General features: G+C 45.4%; 1 long non-coding RNA gene across 1 annotated transcript in view; it reads right to left on the bottom strand.

Moving 5' to 3' along the window:
• Positions 1 to 857: 857 nt before the first annotated feature.
• The window catches only part of LOC137462025 (uncharacterized), a 35,956-nt gene continuing 17,733 nt past the window's right edge, over positions 858 to 19,080 (bottom strand). Inside the window, exon 3 of the long non-coding RNA XR_010993558.1 lies at positions 858 to 1,124. This is a non-coding gene — a long non-coding RNA (uncharacterized lncRNA). The remainder of the gene's footprint in view (positions 1,125 to 19,080) is intronic.

The raw sequence follows: 19,080 nt of genomic DNA, 5'->3' as shown, positions 1-19,080 counted from the left end.
CTTTCTCTTTCTTGCCCACATTGTCACATGAAAGTTTTCTGCTGGGCTCACTTTCAGAGATCTGGTTTGGTTAAATTCTGGCACGTGTTTTGAATAAGGAGGAGGGAAATCTGCCAGCACAAAGCTGTCTGAACTCAGGGAGCTGCAGCCCGAGCAGGACACATGCCTGACATTCCCACACAGGAACTTCCACCTGCCATCCAACTGATGCTGTGGCAGCTTCCATCAGATCAGGGGCTGGCCCTGCACACCCTGAATCTTTCCAGCACACAGAGTTAACCACAAATTTGCCCTGATTTCCTGGAAACCAGCATCATCTCACCCATTAGGAGGAGAATTGCCTGGCTGGTGTTTCACCCCACACTTCTCCCACAGCTTCCCCTGCCTGAATGAGTCTCTCTGAGCAGGCTTTTCCCAGTGGGAGAGAAGAAGTTCTTCCATGCCTTATTTCAGACTCTTCCACTTTTAAAGAACCTCTTTTCTACCTGTCAAGCTTTGCTCCTCTCAAGGGATCAACTCCATGAACAAGAAGAAGGAAAGCAGTGACAATCCCCTGGGAAGGTGCTCCCCATGGCATGCAGAGCCCACCTGGACACAAAATTCATGGCAGTGGCTCAGTTCTGGGCGTTTGCAAAGACCAGAATCCTGAAAAGGCAGAGGGCTGCTAATCAGTGATTTAAAGTGGCAACAGGAAATGGATTTGGGATTAGCAAAAGGCTCATAATCCTCAAGGGTTCAGCTTTTCCTGACACAACTCTCTGGGGTAGCTCTTGCTGCATTTTGGACTCTCTAAACCCTCCACAAGTGTGCAATGGCACACTGGCCACTGGCAGGGGACAAGAACCCTGATTAATGCACCGAATTCTCAGCAAATTTTAATGCAATACAACTTTACTGACGCAATTTCTGCGTGTGAGAACTCGTAAGGACTCAGCAGTGAAGCTCCAAGCAGGGAAATTGTACTTGCCTGGAGCTCCAGGTGGGATGGAGCTCTGGAGAGGTAAGATCCTCTTCTTCTTCCTTGGGCAGGTCTTTCCTGGAGATTTCTGGCCCTGACTCCCAGCTCCAGAAGAATCCAGGTGATCCTTTCTCTTTTTCATGAGCAATTCCCACTGAAGTTACTCCTATGAGAGGGGGAAAAAAAAGAGATATATTTATTTCTTTGTAGAACAGAACTGTAAGGGTTGCTCACTGAAATCCCACAAGAAAGAGTGAAATAGGTGCATGGAACTTGACCTGACACCACACAGAGCACTTCAACTTCAAATTACAGAACAGAATCTGGGGCAAAAAGAGCATTTTCATATCCTCATATTAAAACTAAAGTGAACACAAGCTGTTTTGATTAATAAGGAGACAAAATAAATTAAAAAAAATTAAACACAGAGTAAAGTTTTCCCTTCTCTGCCTGAAACAGATCAGACTGGAACACCTCTCCCCCTGAATCATCCTTTTTACAGCAAAATTCATCTGTGGGGCCAAATGTTTCTGCCTTTGCTCTGAAAAAACTTCTTTTTTCCCCCTGGCAAACCTGATATCTCAGCCAGCACCACCACACTCCCCTGCCACTCTGGAGTGCCAAATTCCCCCTCAGCTCTAAGATTTCCCTACCCAGACCTACCTAAAGAAAGCACCTCAATTCAGATATTTATCCCTAGATTTGGAAGGTCAGAGTGGAGGAGGAGGAGGGAGGAGTGGGACTCGGGGCTGGCACCCGTGTGGTGGAGTCACTCAGTGGGCATCTCTCAGCAGGAGTGCAAACCCAGAGCTGTGCCTGCAGAAAGCCCTGCCAGATAAACCCACAGCCTCAAAAAGCAAAGAAATGAGCCAGGCCTGATCCTGATTCATCAGTATTCAGTTGTGGATTCAGCGGGACAGCTCGGAATTTACACTGGAATAAGGAAAAATCAGGATTAGGCACCATCTGTCTCAGAGAGGGAAGCGAGCAGAATTGCTCCGCACATTTGAATCCTCTTCCCCCATTTCTTTAATCTCTTGCACGTTCCAGGTTTTCCATTCAGCTCCGGTGACAAAAGATTTTACAAAATGACAGTCCAGATTGAGAGAACAGAAATTACAACCTCTGACAAAAGAGATGCCAAACTTTTTATCAGCGATAAGTGCTCCTTCCACGCAGACCCTGGGCTGCAATGGTAAATATAAGGCAGATGTCGAATGGAAATTAAACATTGTGCTCCCAGGGTGGCCTCGGCTGCATTCAGAGCTTGATTTAAAACAAGGCCAGAGTTCTTTCATCATTTCTTCAAAAAAAAAAAAAGTTTCAAACATAAAGATATTCCAAACAGGCGCATACTTGACCTAGAACTTGGCGGTGCAGGACAATAAATGAGTGGGAAAAGCACCAGCACGGGGGAGAAAAGGCAAAGCGAGTTGTCTGCAGGATGGGCTGGGAGAATTTGGTCCTCAAATCACTTCTGTTTCGGCACCCTGAGAGTTAAGAGGGAACCCAGGTGAAATATCTTGGCCCCTTTTCTAAATTCCCACCAAAAGCTCTCATTTGGGAGGCTCGGCCAAGTCGATATTCTGCAATAGAGCCAAAGCAAGCCCAAGCAGTTTGAGGAGAATTTCTCTGTGAGCTTCTTTAAGACTTAAACCATATTTACATGTGTGCAAGCACTCTGCCTGGTATTATTAGAGATGATAAAATAGCACGAGACGTTTGCAATGGCTCAGATATTCAGCCTCAAGCAGCACATATTTGAACGGTCTGCAGTGTTTGCTTTTAATAATTTCTGATCATATAACAGCTCAGCCAAAAGAACATAATAATAGGCTTGCAAAAATTAAACCCCCAGACTGTTAAATACCCTTTACACTGAGGGCAGTGAGGAAAAATTTAAGGCTTGAAAGGATGATGCTCAAATTTACAGAAACAGTTAAAAGCACAAACCAAATTGCATTTGCTTCTCTTCCACTTTGTTAATTTTTTTTTTTTTTTAAGGCAAGTGAAAAAAATAATGAAAGTGAAACGAGTAAAATATTTACAGCTTGAACACATAAATATGTTTGCACTCTTCTGAGCGGCCTCCTTTTAGGAATAATTTTCTCCTCTCAGCAATTTCATCTCAAACGCAGTAAAACAAAAAAACTTTTGAGGCCATGACTTTGTAACCTCCCTGAAGTTTTGAGCACGGGCAGAGCTGGCCTGGGCACACAAGACAATCAAACACATGCTTAAATGTCAAGTCAACTCCTGTCTATAGTCATTTTTTCCCCCCTCCACCAAAGGAAGAAATTGTGACAAGATTTTACTTTGAATGCCCTGACAAAGCAGCACTTTCTGGCACGAGCAGGACACTCATCCCCCCTTCATCTCCCAGCACAAGATTCAATCAGCTGAAACACAAACCTCATTCTGCACTGAGAGAATATTTTTTTTTTTTCTCCCCAAATAAAACCAACTTGCAAACAGCCTCCCTGGCCTTTTTAAAACCCGTTTTCAATTGCTTTAAAGCATAAAATGGAGATGGATGGATGGATGGATGGATGGATGGACAGCTAGAGAAATGCTTTCAGTCATGCTTCCTCCCCCCCACACACACCTTTAAAATTGAAAAGCATCAGTATCCAAATAGCAACAGGAAATTTTTACCTTGTGGCTAAATAGCTCACTGTTCACTTTGCAGCTGCCTCTATTTTTTGCTGGGCAAAAAAAAAAAAAACACCAATACAAAAGTCTTTCCTAAGGAAACCAAGCTTTTGACATAAGGGCAGCGCCAAACGCAAACCTACAAAGAAATTTCTTTTTCCCCCCGTCCCGTCGTTATAATTCCTAATTTTGTGGGATGTATTGCTGGGGCTGTTTATCATAACAGTGTGCAATAAAAAGGACGACTAACTCTTGCAATTTTCTCCCTACTCCTCCCCTTGACAGGGGCCACTGATAGGGAAAGAGGCTCGGAAAAGCAGAGCAGTGAAAGGCTAAGAAACAATAGGCAACCATGGCTTTGACAATGCAGCCCTGAACCCTTTTTGCTCCCGCTGTGACACTTGCATTCAAGAGCAAGGGCGGCTGCCATCATAAGAATGGACAATGGCATAAGGAATACAAGGGAGAGGGGGGGGGGATAAAAAAAAAAAAAAAAAAAAGGAAATCAGATGAATTCAGAGCTAAGATGGCAGAGCTCTCACCTTTTCCGCTTTTTTCGAGTAATCTGGATGGAGACGTCCCGCAGAGAAGAGATAAAAAGGGTTGTGCTGAACTGTTGGATGGTTCTGAAGACTTCTGCATTTGCAAACGCATTTTAGAACTATTTGTAGGGGTATATATGCTGCATGCCATCTCTCTGTCTCTGTCTCTCTCTCTCTCCCTGTGTCTCTCTCTCTTCTGTTTTATGTCCTGCTATCTCCATCACACACCTCTAATAGTACGAAGACTTTCTGCCCGTGTAAGTAAGTGAGAGTGTGTGTGTTCCTTAATGTTTGAATCAAGACACACGTCTGCATGCATTTCTAATCTAAGGAGCCTATAGCAGTTACTACAACTATCAATTAGTCAGCAATAGCTCGAGATCCCCATGTGTCTGGGTGAACAAAGGTGAGAAACACATGCAAATAGTCCTCCAGCACCTGGGTCACGTACAGTAACTTAGCCAGCAACAAATAATTGCATCTGTTTCTGCCTTTTTTCCGTGCTCCTCGCTGGTTGGGATGCAAAGTTCCAGGTTATTAATGTGGAATAGCAGCACAATTAGGCATGGCACTGTATATTTTCAGCCCAACGACACAATAAAGGGAATTAAGCTGAGCTGGGATGGGAATAAACGGAGGACTTTAAAGGGTTTAAAGTAAAAGATGCTCTGAGCTGTAGCAGTGCTTCAATTTTATATTTTTGTTTTCCTGTTTGTTTGGAGCAATTGTTCCTGAGTTAAAGGATGCAAATTATACAAGAGGTATTTGGTCATTTCATATCTGTTAGATAAGAAACTGATTATTGCAGAGGAGACAGAGTGGATGCCTGATTTCCTGAAGTTAAGTCCATAAAGAGGGTAAGCTAATTCTGTTACTATTTTTTATTAATTAAGCGACTGTTACTTCTAAGATCATTTTAAAGGTGTTTTTTCAGATGTTTCAGACTTAAGCCAAGCAATTAAGAAGAAAGATACGGTACCTTTTACTCTCTCCTTCTTCTTAACCTCACAAAAAATGAGCCTCACCTTTAAAAACTGTCAGAGTCAAAACGGACTAAAAAAGAAACAAAACAAAAAACCCTAAAAAAATTAAATTTAAAAAAAAAAATCAAGAGCAATAAAATGCAAAAAGCTCCGAAATCCAGCACCACCCTGACTCCACCACAAGAAAAGACAGAGCTAGGCTGCGATCCAGAGAGCATTTCAGAGGTGACAACACAGGCTGGGGACAATGTTATTTACACAGATTTGATCAGAGCAGCCATGGGCTCCAAACTCTAATTGAATTTGCAGAAATTATCCAGCCCGCATTTCGGAGTGCGGGAAACTCCGAAAATGAAGCAGTTTCACAGAGTTTGGGGCTGAGAATAAACATTTCTTTCCCCCCCTCCTGTAGAATATGCTCAGAGTCCTGCAAGGCTGCACAAACTCTCTCGTTATGTCCCTTTCTCCTGATCTCAGCTTCCGTGGGAGGCTAATTAGTGACACCAAAGGCAAAATATCCTCGCTGCTTTTTGGGCTCAGAGGAACTGAGTTTATTTAGCTTGAGACGGCATAAAGAAAGAAAACAAATGAAATTAAATCATCTTCAATTTCAAATAACTAATGAAAGCAACCCCTCCCCAGCTCCCTCACCTTTTAGGAACAGCCAGTGGCTGGAAGGTTGGAGCTGCTAACGACATTGAAGGTGCTCAAGATTAAAGGAGAGCTGCAGGAACAGCCCGAGAAGCTCTGGGTGGGAGCATCCCAGAGCTGAGCATGAAAATAAAGCGAGAAGGGGCTGGAAAAACCCTGCTGCTCCGTGGGTGCTATGCTCTGACCCAGCTCCATTCCCAAACTTAGGAGAACTGGAGATTCCCAGCCTGAGGAGCAGCACCTGCAGCGGCCGGGCTCTGCATCCCTGGCAGGACCAGGGAAAACCCTCCCAAAAAAAAAAAAAAAAAAAACCAAAAAAATTAAAAAACAACCTACAAAAATAATCTCAACCCTCTCGCCGAACAATGAGACCTTAAAAAATCCACGTTCGGGAGGGTATTCCATGCAGATAGGCAGGGGGAGGGGGCGGGGGATGAGGACAACATTTCCCATCACTGCCGTTTATTCCTTAGGCTCGGGGAAAAAAGGCTCTTTCCCCACTTTAATGGGAATTACTCATCTCGGTCATCGGGCCGGTCTGGCTGCCTGCGAATGTCCAGCTCAGGTGGGAAGGGGAGTTTGTTTAGGGGGTCAGGCAGAGAGTGATCACTCGATGCCTTTCTGGGCGTGAAAAGTGGTTAAATAATAGTAAAAAATGGTCATTTCTGTGGTGATCTGCCTGCTAAAACGTTTGGGCACGCAGATCTGGGTATGGGAAAGGAGCTGAGGGAGGAAGATGGTTAAAACAGAGAGCTGCCTATTCCCAACACTATTTTACATCCAATTCTTCCAGCTTGTAGCTTTCTCTACACACCCCATTCCCATAAAATAAGCCAGCTTTCTTTAAGAATCAAAAAAGCCCCACGCAGATGAATAGACAGCACTAATCAGATGTAATGTAATCGAATACTCTTCTTCATCTAATCTGCCTGCTCTGTGTAATCTCGCTATTCTCCCAGCTCCAGCATTTGTAACAGGCATGACATTGATTCCCATCTCGGATAATGTTATTTCAGTGTTTTATTCTTAAATGAGCCCACAAGTTGGGTGGCTGCTTGGCATTCCAAACTCTTCATCAACTTTGCACGGCGAGCTGGGGGTGTAAAGAGGAGCGGGGCTGCTCCTCTCTGCTGCTTTTGAGTGGTTCCATCTCCCAACCCTCAGAGCCTGGCACGAATTTTCATACAGACAAAAGAGCCCGCAGAATTTAACCACGGAACTGCATGGGATCAACAGCAAAAAAATAAAAAATAAACGAACCCAAATCCCACCAAAGCTCTTTCGATAAGATCTGCCTGCAGCCAGCAGCTGGGAAAAGCTGAAATCTTTGCACACAGAGCTGCTGTTTTGTTTTTTTTTTTCCCCTTTTTAATGTTTTCTAAAATGCTGAATGATTCCCTTAAACAAACATTTTGGCAGCGTCCACCTAGGTTTTCCCCAAAGAGAAAGGAAAGCCTCGTGTAATTTTCCAGGACGAGCAGGATTCCCAGCTAATCGGACAAATCGTTCTGCTGGGGAAATGACAGCAGTGGGGAGAGCAAACAAACCCTCTCAGACAAACAAATATATTTGAATGTAATAAAAATGTTGACAACTGTTATGTGATTAAAGCAATTGTTTTATTCATTTAAGGCCTCACCATCAGAATAATTTAAAATTAAGTGAGAAACATCAGCCCCTTGGGTTTTGCAGAAGATATTTAATTTGGAGGAATAGTTGTGGGGTTGTCTTTTTTTTTAAACATAGCTATTTTCAACGTTGCAAGATAAAGCTCTCTCTTTTTTTTTTTCCCTGATTTTATTTTAAGAATAGACCCCATTTAGGATTTCACATTGTAAATCTCCCTATGTCTGAATGCTGTTACAAGGTTTGACAATGAAAGAATAATTCATGTCAGACAAAAAGAGCCCTTCAATCAGCTTCATGCAGCTTTTCTCCTGCAGGGCTATGCCAAAACGAATGTGGAATCCTGAACTGAACCATCCATCACATTTCCCGAGTCTTTCAATTAATGACACTGCAATCAGATCGATGGCGTGTAATAAGAAAAGAGCTTTGCATTTCTATACCTATTAATTCGCTGAGTAACTCCAGTGGTAAAACGTGACCAGAAAGGGAAGAGAAAGAAAATTTTATCCTCCTGGCGAGATTTTGGGGCATCTTGAAGCCACGCTGGACAAGGCTGGGTGTCACCCCAAGCCCTGCTCAGAGCAGAAATCACACGGGTTTTTTGTTGTTGTTGTTTGAAAGCAGCACAGTCTCTCTTGCAGGCAGGTATTTTCTGCTGCTAACCGAGTGTTTTCTAGGGAGACACTCTAAAGAGGAGCCTGTTTTTCCTGGTCGAGGGTGTCCCAGAGTAGGATGTGCAGCCTCGTTTTGCAGGGCAAAGGCAGTAATTCAGTAATTAGCCACCAAATTCCCAGATCCCAACACGCGCCGAGGACGGAGCTACCTCACGCAGCGACTGAACCTCCAACAAAACGAGCTGGGGAGGGGGTGAGGGCAGTCAGGACACACACACACACAGAAAAAATACCTCTACCAGCAGCCCTGGGATGAAATCAGGGTGACCTCACGTCGGTGAACTGGCATAAGATATTTTGGATCGATGACAAAAAATTATCGAGGCTTTGCAGAAGGGAGCTGCCAAGCACATTTCAATTCCCTCCCTGCAGTTGGGGGGATTGTTTGGAGAAGCAGGGAGCTACAGGCAAGGGAAAAGTGCAGCTCACCAGAACACAGGCATGATTAAAAGGAGCTAATTTGCAAATTTTTCCTCTTAAAAGGTAGATTGTGTGCCTTAAAATGCCCGGCTTACAAAATACCGTCTCTGAAAACAGAACTCGAACCAAGGGGCTTCACCACCGTGGGAGGAAAGAGTGATTTGGAGGAGACAAGAGTAGATCTCCAGTGGTGAGAGACAAATCTTGGCCCCAGAAAGATCCCCTTGTATTGTCCTGGACAGGAAACTGGAGGTGAAATGCTCCCACCAGCCCCAACCCTTCCTCCGGGTCAGATAATTCTTCAACCTCCAGCACTGACATGAATTTCAGCAGCTTTGGCTTCACCTCAAAGGAAAAGGAGCTGCAGCTGGGATAGGAGATGGACCTGGGTCAAAACCTACAAAAAGACCTTCTTTTGGGAGCAATAGACTTTCAGGGAGGTTGTGTACTTTGGAAGTCTTCAGAAAAGGAAAAAAAAAAAAACTTTATGAGAGAAAACAAGGAATGGAACAACAGGAAACAAGGGAGGTTTTCAAGGTTCACTTCCCCAAATATCAAAGAGTGCCCTTAAAGGATCATTTCTGGCTTTGCCTCTTGACATCTCTTACGATCAAATTTCAGCAATTTCAAATTTCATCAGCCTCCCCAAAAAAATAAAACAAAAATAATAAAAAAAAAAAAATCAAAAAGGAAAGAAGACAAGAAGAAGGCTTTGTGAATGCTGCAGCTGAATGTGCCCATCCGTGCCACACACAGGGAGCAGACTCAGGCTGAGCACACAGGATGGCAACTGAAAACTCCAGCCAGGGCAACAACAGCAAAATGGGACGGTGCCCATGAGCTGACTTGCAAAATAACTGCAACTCAGGCACAGTCTGAGGTGCCCAGACAAAGAACAATAAATAAATAAATCATGTCGAAGCACAGGCAATCCCTCTGCAATAAAACAGGAGAGCTGAATGCAGGCTAAAGAAATCTGAAAAAATGAAATCTGGGATGAGGAGGGGAGAGGCTGGCAGGGACTTTGAATGGGAAGGCAAATGCAAAATATTTGTACTGCACATCACCACATCTTGTCCTCTCTCCACAGGGGACACAAAGACACAACTGTAGGTGTGCCAGGATCCCACAGTGGTTTGGAGGAGCAGATTTTGGAGCTCGGGGGCAGCACCCACACCTCAGTGACCTCCAAGGAACAACCACACCACCACTCCTGACCTACAGAAAAACAACCCGAAGTGGTTTTAGCGTGCCAGCAGCCCCACACAGGGAGGTGTCTCTAATCCCAGGGGCTGGGGGGCTGTTCCTGCCATTGCACAGGGTTCCCACAGCTCTTCCATGCCTGGAGACCTCCAGCTCTGAGCAGAGCCCTGCCCACTGCTGTTGGATAATAATTTTTTTCTGATCTAGAGATGGGGTGACTAAGAGGTGCTTTAAAACTTTTATTTTATGTTTAGTTTTATGAGAAGGGTGAGATAATACAGATGTTATAATTTATGTTATCATAATTAGAAGGTGTTTAGTCATTCATAAAAAGACTTCTAATTCCTAGAAATTACTCCACGACCTAAAGAAGATCAACAAGATCGTAGAAAACATAAAGCCTCTACAACCTAGACTTCTCTCCCTTTCAGTAATTCCAAAAAACTACCCTCTTGTTGTCATCAACTTAAAAAATTATTTTTTCAACATTCCGCTGCGTCCAGAAGACACTCCTCAATTTACCTTTTCAGTTCCAGCCACCACACTGCACGGCTCAGTCTGTGCTCCACGGCTCAATGAAGTACAAATGTCCTGTCAGGAGCAGCTCAGGCAGAGGGGAGAAAAGGGTGCTGCTGCCTCCAGCCATGATTTCAGCCCTGGCTGCCTTCCAGGAGCTCACAGAGCTTCACAAGGCATGGGCAGCCTTGCTTGCATCTGCTTCCCTCTGCTGTAGCTGCAGACAGACTTGCACACTGCTATTTTCTGGGTTTTTTGCTTTTAAAATAGGTTTGGACAAGCTTTCAGGAGGTTTTCTCAGGCTCCTTCTCCTCCTCCCTCCAAAGGAGCTTGGGGAGTGATCAGTGCAAATGAATTTGATGAAGAGAAGCTTCTCTAACTGCTTGCCTTGTTCAGGGCTGGGGCAAAGGCAGCATCTGGGCTCGTGGTGAAGCATCTGCCTGCAAAAACTGTGGGGCCCTCCCAGCACAGCTGGGTATCTCCGTGTTTCTGGACAGACAGGCAAAAAATCCCCACCTGGACTACCCAAAGAAAAAATCCCCACCTGGACTACCCAAAGAAAAAATCCCCACCTGGACTGCCCAAAACAAAAAATGCCAAGAGACTAAAATCTCTCCCTGGACTTCCCAAAGCAATGGCCAAGCCCATGGGGGCCAGCCCTTTGTCCCGTGCATTTCTGGGAATTCAGCTGCCAAGGTGCAATCCCAGAATTGCAATAGTCATTATTCCTTTGCTTGCTTTCCACTGCAAAAACACTTTCTCCATGCTCCTGGTGCGCCTGGCCATGATTAATACAACAATTAGAGGTGAGCATTAAAACAATCAATGCAACAAGGGCTCTGCTCCTCAGCCAGCACCCTTAAAACGTCCCTGGTGCCTCCTCCTCTGGGACCCCAACCTCAGAACCCAAACCCAGAGTGCTGCAACCGTCCCTTTCCAGCCAAATAAAAGTATTCCAGTATCTGCCTTTTACAAATAATGATCTGACAGCACCAGGTTATTGAAAGGTAGATGAGAAAATGAAAACCTGAAGGTGGGTGAGACCACAGAAGTAAAGGTTGGGTTGGGTTGAAAGGGACCTTCAGTATCATCCAGGTGCTAAAGTATTTGGAGGATGTGCATGGAATTACAAGGTTGGACATGGTTTAAGTTCTTAAATAAAGAGAGGGACAGGTATTAGGACAAGTCTGTATTTTCTAGGCACCTCAATGAGACAGGGGGACCCTTTAAAGTGGAATGACAACAGGTTGAGGAGTCAAAGCCCAGGGCAGGGTAGGGGTCATCCCAGCTTCCTATTCCTCACCAAGCCATGAAATTAAAAAATCCCTTAAGTTTTGTTCCGGGCTCTCTCCACAGCCTGTCCTCATCCTCTGACAGAACAAAGGAATCACATCCCCAAATATTGTCAGCTCCCTGGTTTGTTTTTCCCAGAGGGCCCGGAGGGACTCTGCCTGCCAGAGCTCTGATCTCTGGGGGCCACTTCTGCTCTCAGTTTATACCAAAATGCAGTTCCCAGCCTGGAACAGCCTATCCCGGGCTGTTCCAGGACAAGCTTAGCTCCCAGGCCCATCTGGAACAGGATAAGGACACACCTAAGGAGAGGGAGAGGCACAGAAAGGAGTTTATCCATTGCCCTCTCTCAATCTCCCTGCTGGGATCTCTACTCAGAGCCACACGGCTTGGGGCAGGTGATAATCCACTGGATTTATTTCTCCTTCTGGAGGTGTGGAAAACTGAACCATAGCAGGATTCCCAATGAAATCTCTCCACAGCTGAGAGCGAGAACCAGCACCCTACACAGCCCTCAGAGTCCATCATCAGCCAGACAGCAGCAATTAGCTCCTGTTCCCTCATCAGCAGCATGCCCTCAGTCATTTAATTAACAAAAATATCTTAGTGGCGCCAACTTGGTTCTAAAAAGAATCTTTTTATATTTTTTTTTTTCTTTCAAAAGTTGTGCCTAGAGATGCTAGAAAGATTTCCAGAATGATGGAAAACTTAAAAACGCACAAAAGTCCCCAGTCAGCCTCTGGGTCTTTATCTGCATCTTCCAACTACTAAACTTTAAAACTCTGGGCATTACATGTTTAGAGCTGACACTGCACTCATGGTTTTTATGCAAAATGATTGAGGGAGTGTCCCCACAAAAGTAGAAATACTTCTAAGAAATTTATTTTTAAGTAGTTCAGATCATTCCATCTCTGGACTTGCCCCCTTCTCTTTACTGGTTGAGGAGATTTTGACTGACCAGCAGCATTCCTAATTTTCAGATATTTACCTCTAGACCTCTCCAAGTGTGCAGCCCTTGGAGGAGGAGCATGAAGATTTCCTACAGGGCTGTGGCAGCTAAAAACTGATAAAACTTTTCAATTTCCTCTGACACTGGAAAATAATAAATTTCCAAAGCTTTGGCCAGTATTTTAACTGTCCCACACAACTTTGTGCCATTCAGACTGATGCGTTTCCTGAATTCCTTGAATTGTGTGAGCTTGGGAGAGAGTGCTTAAAGGCAATGTTATTTGTGCTAGTTAAGCAAATATCTCATTAATTCAAGTGTCTAATGATTTCCTTCTGTTTGTTACCTTGGTTCTCACCCTCTTATTGTTCTTGTCCCTCTCCTACACTTTTAAACATAACACACAGATAGATTTGCTCTTGGCAGATATGGTGATAACTCACAGAAAAAGGAGCTCAATCTTAAATAATACCAGGATACAGGAGTAAAACCAATCTATTCACATTCCTGTGGGCTAGAAAATAAATTTTATTCACTCCAAAGCTGAGAAATGGCATAATTGGGCCCTATCAGATGCTTATCAGATTGATGCCAGTGGTTAGTGAGCCTTAACTGCAAACACAGACGTATCAGTGCTCCTTTTCGAGGGAAGTCACCTCTCCTCCAAGGGTACATTAGTCACAGGGAAACTGTTGAACCTGGAGAAATAAAACTTTCCTGGTGGTCACAGTAGTCGCCTGGTGGAAGAGTTTATTACCCTGACGTTAGGCTGTAAAATTACCATTATTATTGAACTCCAAAGTGAGCACTGCTTTTCAGCAGTGGATTACAGCAGCTCTGAGTGGGATTCAGAGCTCCAGAGGCACAAGATGAGGAATTTAAACTGTTTGGGCTCTCTGGAGGATGTGCAGGGGCTTTAACACCTGTCTAGGAGAGGTCAAGATTTTTGGTTGCCTGTAAAAACATTCCCAGATCAACCCTATTTAAGGTTTTTTCATCAAAACCTTACAGTTAGTAAAAAGATAATGAAAATAATATCCTCTAAACAGCTCTCATAATCTAAAAACACAGAAAAGATAATCCAGCAGAAGGTCTGGACTCTTGTGTTCACCTTGAGCCCTTCCCCAGGGAGCAGAGGCCACCTGCCCTGGGCGAGCTGGATTCACCTCCCTCGTGTCCTGGACACTCCAGGTATTTATCCAGCACCACGGGGCTATTTTCCAAGTTTTCCAATCCAGTTTCTTTCAGGAATTCACCTTCAGAAAGAGGTTTGGGAAGAAACAGCATTACCACATCATAACTCTCATTACCTACAGGCTTGCTAAAAAAGAAGGAAAAGCCTGGAGAAGCCCTTGAGAGGGAAATTTAGCCTGGTCTAAGTAGGTGGGGTGAGCAGAGAGGATTTAGCCCATTTTTCCCATTTTTCCCACTTTTCCCATTGCAAGTCTGGCCCAATGAATGCAGCAGAAGTGAAAAAACAGCCATCCACCAACCGTGATCAGAGGCTGAGGTTTCTAAACCGTATTGAGGTTGCAAAAACAAATTGACATCAACATATGGGGGAAGTCTGAAGTTGCAGCAAACATTCGCAAATGTGAGAAACTTTGGCATGCAAGAGTCCCCATTAAATTCAAATACACAATGCACAAGATTAAAGTTATTCAGAGGCATTAATGTTTGCGAGATCAGACCCCTGAGATGCCTCTGTGTAGTAACAGTTACTTTAGGTTTAATCTGTTATTGCATTAATATCTATAAAGAGCATATATAAATACAAATCAGATGGCAGCTGCAGTCTCACTGAAGAAAAAGATTGAAGGGCCTGGGGGGAACTAAAATTTCCACGGTGGGAATTTCCAGTGCCACGTATTTTGGGGATTCTCATCCTGCTCAAACTGCAGCTACTTTTATTTTTATTTTTTTTCCCATAATGCACACACACACACAGAGATATGTGAGAACAAAAAGGCAAAGAAAATAATTAGGGAAAGGAGAGAGGGACAATAAAAATTGTTTTCAAGTGGACAGATTGCCCTTGCACAGGAGCAAGTGATGGTCTTAAGCATGGCAGCCCCCCTCAGATTCCTGTGAAAAGCCTGATGTGCTCTACTTAACACTTAAGAAAATTCACTGGGGAACAATGACCTCTAATTTATTTTGGCTACAGTGATGTTCGTCTGTGCTTCTGTTAATCTCACTCTGAAGATTTCAGGGGACTTTTGAGCTGGAGCCTGGCTCATTCTGCAGTGCCTGGTAGTTAATCTGCTCGGATATTTCCCCAAATAACCATCTGCTCCACCTTGTATTTGTTGCACTCCCCGACTATCTCAGCTCTTGGTCCGTCCTGCCAGCTTATTCAGCACTCTTTAAATTTCTCCTCTGGCCTTATGTCTGGTTGCTTATGTTTTGGACAGACAATGGAGGTGATACAGGCCATTATTCATGAGAAGCTTCAAGTGTAACGTGAGAAACATCTCATCTCCTGACCCCTGTTAGCATAAGAATTGCTGATAAAATTCTGGACTGAAAGAGAAGAATCTTCTGGGAAAAATATCGGCAAAAGTTTCACTTGAGATGGGTTTTGTAAGAATAATCCAGATTAATTCTCTGCCTATGGACCAGGTCTAACTCCTGGTGCAGCCACCAGGACTCTGGAGAGGCACTGTGGCAGAGACCTTAGGGGCCTGTGGAATTTTAAAGAGAAGAATATTCTTTACACTCCCACAGCCTGCGCTCGTGCATTTTATATTTTTTTATCCAAGGATCACAAAGTGATTTCCACACTCGAGTGAGTTTAGCCTCCAAACACTCCCAGAGAGGGTGTAAATATTGACTTCACATGTGGATCACCTGAATTAAAGATTGGAGAGATCTCCTTGGATCATGTATCACCAAGTCACCAAGTTCTAACCAGTTTGTACTTATTTTAGCAGAGTTACATCCGAAAGAAGTTGGGGTGAAGCAGTGGGAAAATCACAATATTTGTCAAAGACCATCACTGAGGCTACACCTGATCATGGGAAGCAAATTTTGGCCACAGTTTCTTCTTTTCCCTTGTATCAACCCCAAGCAGGCTCACAAGCAAAGAATTTATGCTGTTCGTGCCTCCAGAGGGATTTATTTCCCACCAAATTTTCCATCAGCGGGGTTGATTTAGCAGGAGCAGAGCCCTGAGTCTGTTAAGCACAAACCCAATACCCCTTTAAGTGAAAAATGCTAAATAAATGGCAAACAAACTAATTAATACCCTTGGATGGATTAATGGAAACAAAAATCTCCATGTGCACACTCCAAATATCCCAAACCCAAATGGAAACCTGCCGAGGAATGCTTATGGATGCTCCAACTGCTAATGGCATGCAGAGCCTTATCCTCCAAATCTCACAGGTCAATGGAACAGGAATTTGTGCTTTTCCAAATGCTCCTTGCTTGGCTGATCCATCAATATGATAACTAATACATCCTTAAACTCCTCTATGGACTCCCTGAAATTAAAACAACCGGAGAGCACAGAAGAAGCTTAAATAACCATTATCAATGGATTTCGGATAAAAGTCAAGGAATAATTCCACAAAGATCACCCAACACAATAAAAAAAAAAAAAAACAGTTTTGGAGATGGGTGAGGGATGGAACTGATTCCATTTCGCATGCAGAGGCAGTTCAGCAAAAAGTCTGCCCAGATTAAAAGCTTGACAAAGTTGCTCTCCTCACTAATTGATGGGAAAAAAAATCATCAGTAAATGAAGAATTTTCTCCTTCCCACAGTGAGAGAGCAGATGTTTGCTCGGAGACAGGGTTTGGGGGCAGGCTGCACCTTTTCTCTCTTTGTTTTGGGAAATCCACAGTGGCTGCTCAGGTTTTTTATGTTGAACATGGTCTGGGATATCCCTGTGGTCACTCGGGGTCACTTGTCCTGGCTGTGTCCCCTCCCAGCTCCCTGTGCAGCCTCGTTAGTGGGGTGAGGTGCAAAAAGGGCTCTGTGTAAACTCTGCTCAGCTGGAACTAAAACACCCCTGTGTTATCAGCACTGTTGTCAGCACAAATCCAAAACACAGACCCGCGCTGGCTTCTATGAGGAAAATTAACTCTACTGCAGCCAAAATTTCAATTTTAGCATCAGGCAGAGGTTTCAGCTGAAATGAGGGCACCTCAACGCTACAGACACACTCCCCTCTCACTCCACAGTCCAGGTCCTTTAAGGAAAATATCAAATATTGCCCAATTCACCACAAAAACAGGCAACTGAGGAGCCCTGGAAGAACAATCTCAGCCGTGAGTCCTGAGAACATTTCCAAAACAAAACAAGTGAACCATGGGTGGGGTTAATGCTGAACTCACACAAATCTGAGAGGAAAAGTGCTCCTCTCTGGGCATCCCTTCCTGTAAGTCCTGGTTTGGGGCTGTCTCTGGGGCTCTCCTCTCTCCTGGGTGGAGCCCTGCAGCTCTTTGATTTCCCTGCACATTTGCAGCTATGTCATTCCTGGCTGACCCTTCCCAAACCTCAGATGTTTTCCTCTCGGAGCTGCAGGAGCGTTATCTGTGCTTAGCAAGAGAGCAGAGCTGGGTTACTCTTAAGGCTTTCAGGGTCTCCAGGAACTTTTTGAGAGGTTGGGGAAACCAGGAGGAGAGATGGGAGCCATTTCCCTCAGAATTTCAGCCTTTATTTTCCTTTCCCCTCCATGTGCAGCCAGAAAAATCACGTCACATAAATTTCTGGTTGTGGAGCCATTCCTTGGAGAACAGGACAGTGGCCAAATCATGTCCAAAATTGTCCAAATCTCCTCTTCCTGCTCTCTTCTCCCCTCCACACCCAGAGTCTCCTCGAAAAAGAGGATAAAATATGACGTTTGTGAATTGTGAAGCTTAAAATCAGACAGACCAAATCAGCTAAGCCGAAGTTAAACTTCAGGAGATGGTCAGAGGAACCCAACCCCCACACCTACACTAAGCCTTGGCACCTCCACATTTCATTTGGGGTTCTCTGACCTCCTTTAGCCTCTTCTCCCACACAAAATTTGACTCCCACATGGGTGCTGCATTTGGAGGTTTTTGGGAGCTCGCATAGGTGCTGCTTTCCTTGAAGGGGCTGGAGGAACAGAAATTAGTCCTAAACATCTTGCATTTTCCAAGAAGAAATCTTTCCAGGAACAAATGAAGGAAACAGGCTCCCAGGGCCCCTCATAAATTCTGGCAAGGCGAGGCCTGTTCTTCCACGGAGGACATTTCAGAACAGCGTTTCCTGAGGCATTTCTGAATGCTGTGCATTTACAGGCAGAGATGAAGTCTGCAAAAGGCCTGGCCAACAAAGGTGGGAGAACAATGCAGCAAGTAACAAATGAAAACCCATTTTTTTCCTTCATTTCACTGAAAGAAACGAGGCCTGATTCCCTTTGTTCGACACCAGTAGGGCACCATTCAGTGCCCAGGAGTTAATCCTGATTTACTGCAGCACATCCCAGTGTAGCAGCCACTCCGAGTTCCCTCAGACAGGGAATGCAGCACAACGCTCCCACATCTGCAGCAAACTCCAATCTTCCTAATCACCCACCTCCCCTCCATGCATTCTGTTGACCACGAAGGCAATCACACGAATTTGTAAGTCTGAGATGGGGGAGCAGTGTGAGCCTCCATGGCTGGGTTTCTATGGAAACAATTCCCCCGGCATCCTCAGTCCACATTCGGTATTCCTGTCTGGCTGCCTCCTTCTCACACTCAAAATCCCTCTTCTCCGAACACTCATCTCTGGAGGGTGATGTTTGCTGCTCCCTCCTGCTCCCCACTGAGCTGGACAGCACTGGGATGGGCAGGAATGGGGCAGTCACTGCTCCCCACTGAGCTGGCAACACTGGGATGGGCAGGAATGGGGCAGTCACTGCTCACCCAGTGAGCTGGGTAGCACTGGGATGGGCAGGAATGGGGCAGTCACTGCTCCCCACTGAGCTGGTGGCACTGGGATGGGCAGGAATGGGGCAGTCAGTGTTCCCCACTGAACTGGGCAGCACTGGGATGGGCAGGAATGGGGCAGTCAGTGCTTACCCAGTGAGCTGGGCAGCACTGGGATGGGCAGGAATGGGGCAGTCACTGCTCCCCACTGAGCTGGCAGCACTGGGATGGGCAGGAATGGGGCAGTCACTGCTCCCCACTGAGCTGGTGGCACTGGGATGGGCAGGAATGGGGCAGTCACTGCTCACCCAGTGAGCTGGGCAGCACTGGGATGGGCAGGAATGGGGCAGTCAGTGCTTACCCAGTGAGCTGGGCAGCACTGGGATGGGCAGGGATGGGGCAGTCACTGCTCCCCACTGAGCTGGTGGCACTGGGATGGGCAGGAATGGGGCAGTCACTGCTCCCCACTGAGCTGGCAGCACTGGGATGGGCAGGAATGGGGCAGTCACTGCTCCCCACTGAGCTGGTGGCACTGGGATGGGCAGGAATGGGGCAGTCAGTGCTCCCCACTGAGCTGGCAGCACTGGGATGGGCAGGAATGGGGCAGTCACTGCTCACCCAGTGAGCTGGGCAGCACTGGGATGGGCAGGAATGGGGCTGACACTGCTCCCCACTGAGCTGGCGGCACTGGGATGGGCAGGAATGGATGGGGCAGTCGCTGCCCATCACTG

The sequence above is a fragment of the Anomalospiza imberbis genome, chromosome 24 (genome assembly GCF_031753505.1).
Source record: "Anomalospiza imberbis isolate Cuckoo-Finch-1a 21T00152 chromosome 24, ASM3175350v1, whole genome shotgun sequence".
Classification (NCBI taxonomy): Eukaryota; Metazoa; Chordata; class Aves; order Passeriformes; family Viduidae; genus Anomalospiza; species Anomalospiza imberbis.
This window is presented reverse-complemented; position numbering and strand designations above follow the sequence as displayed.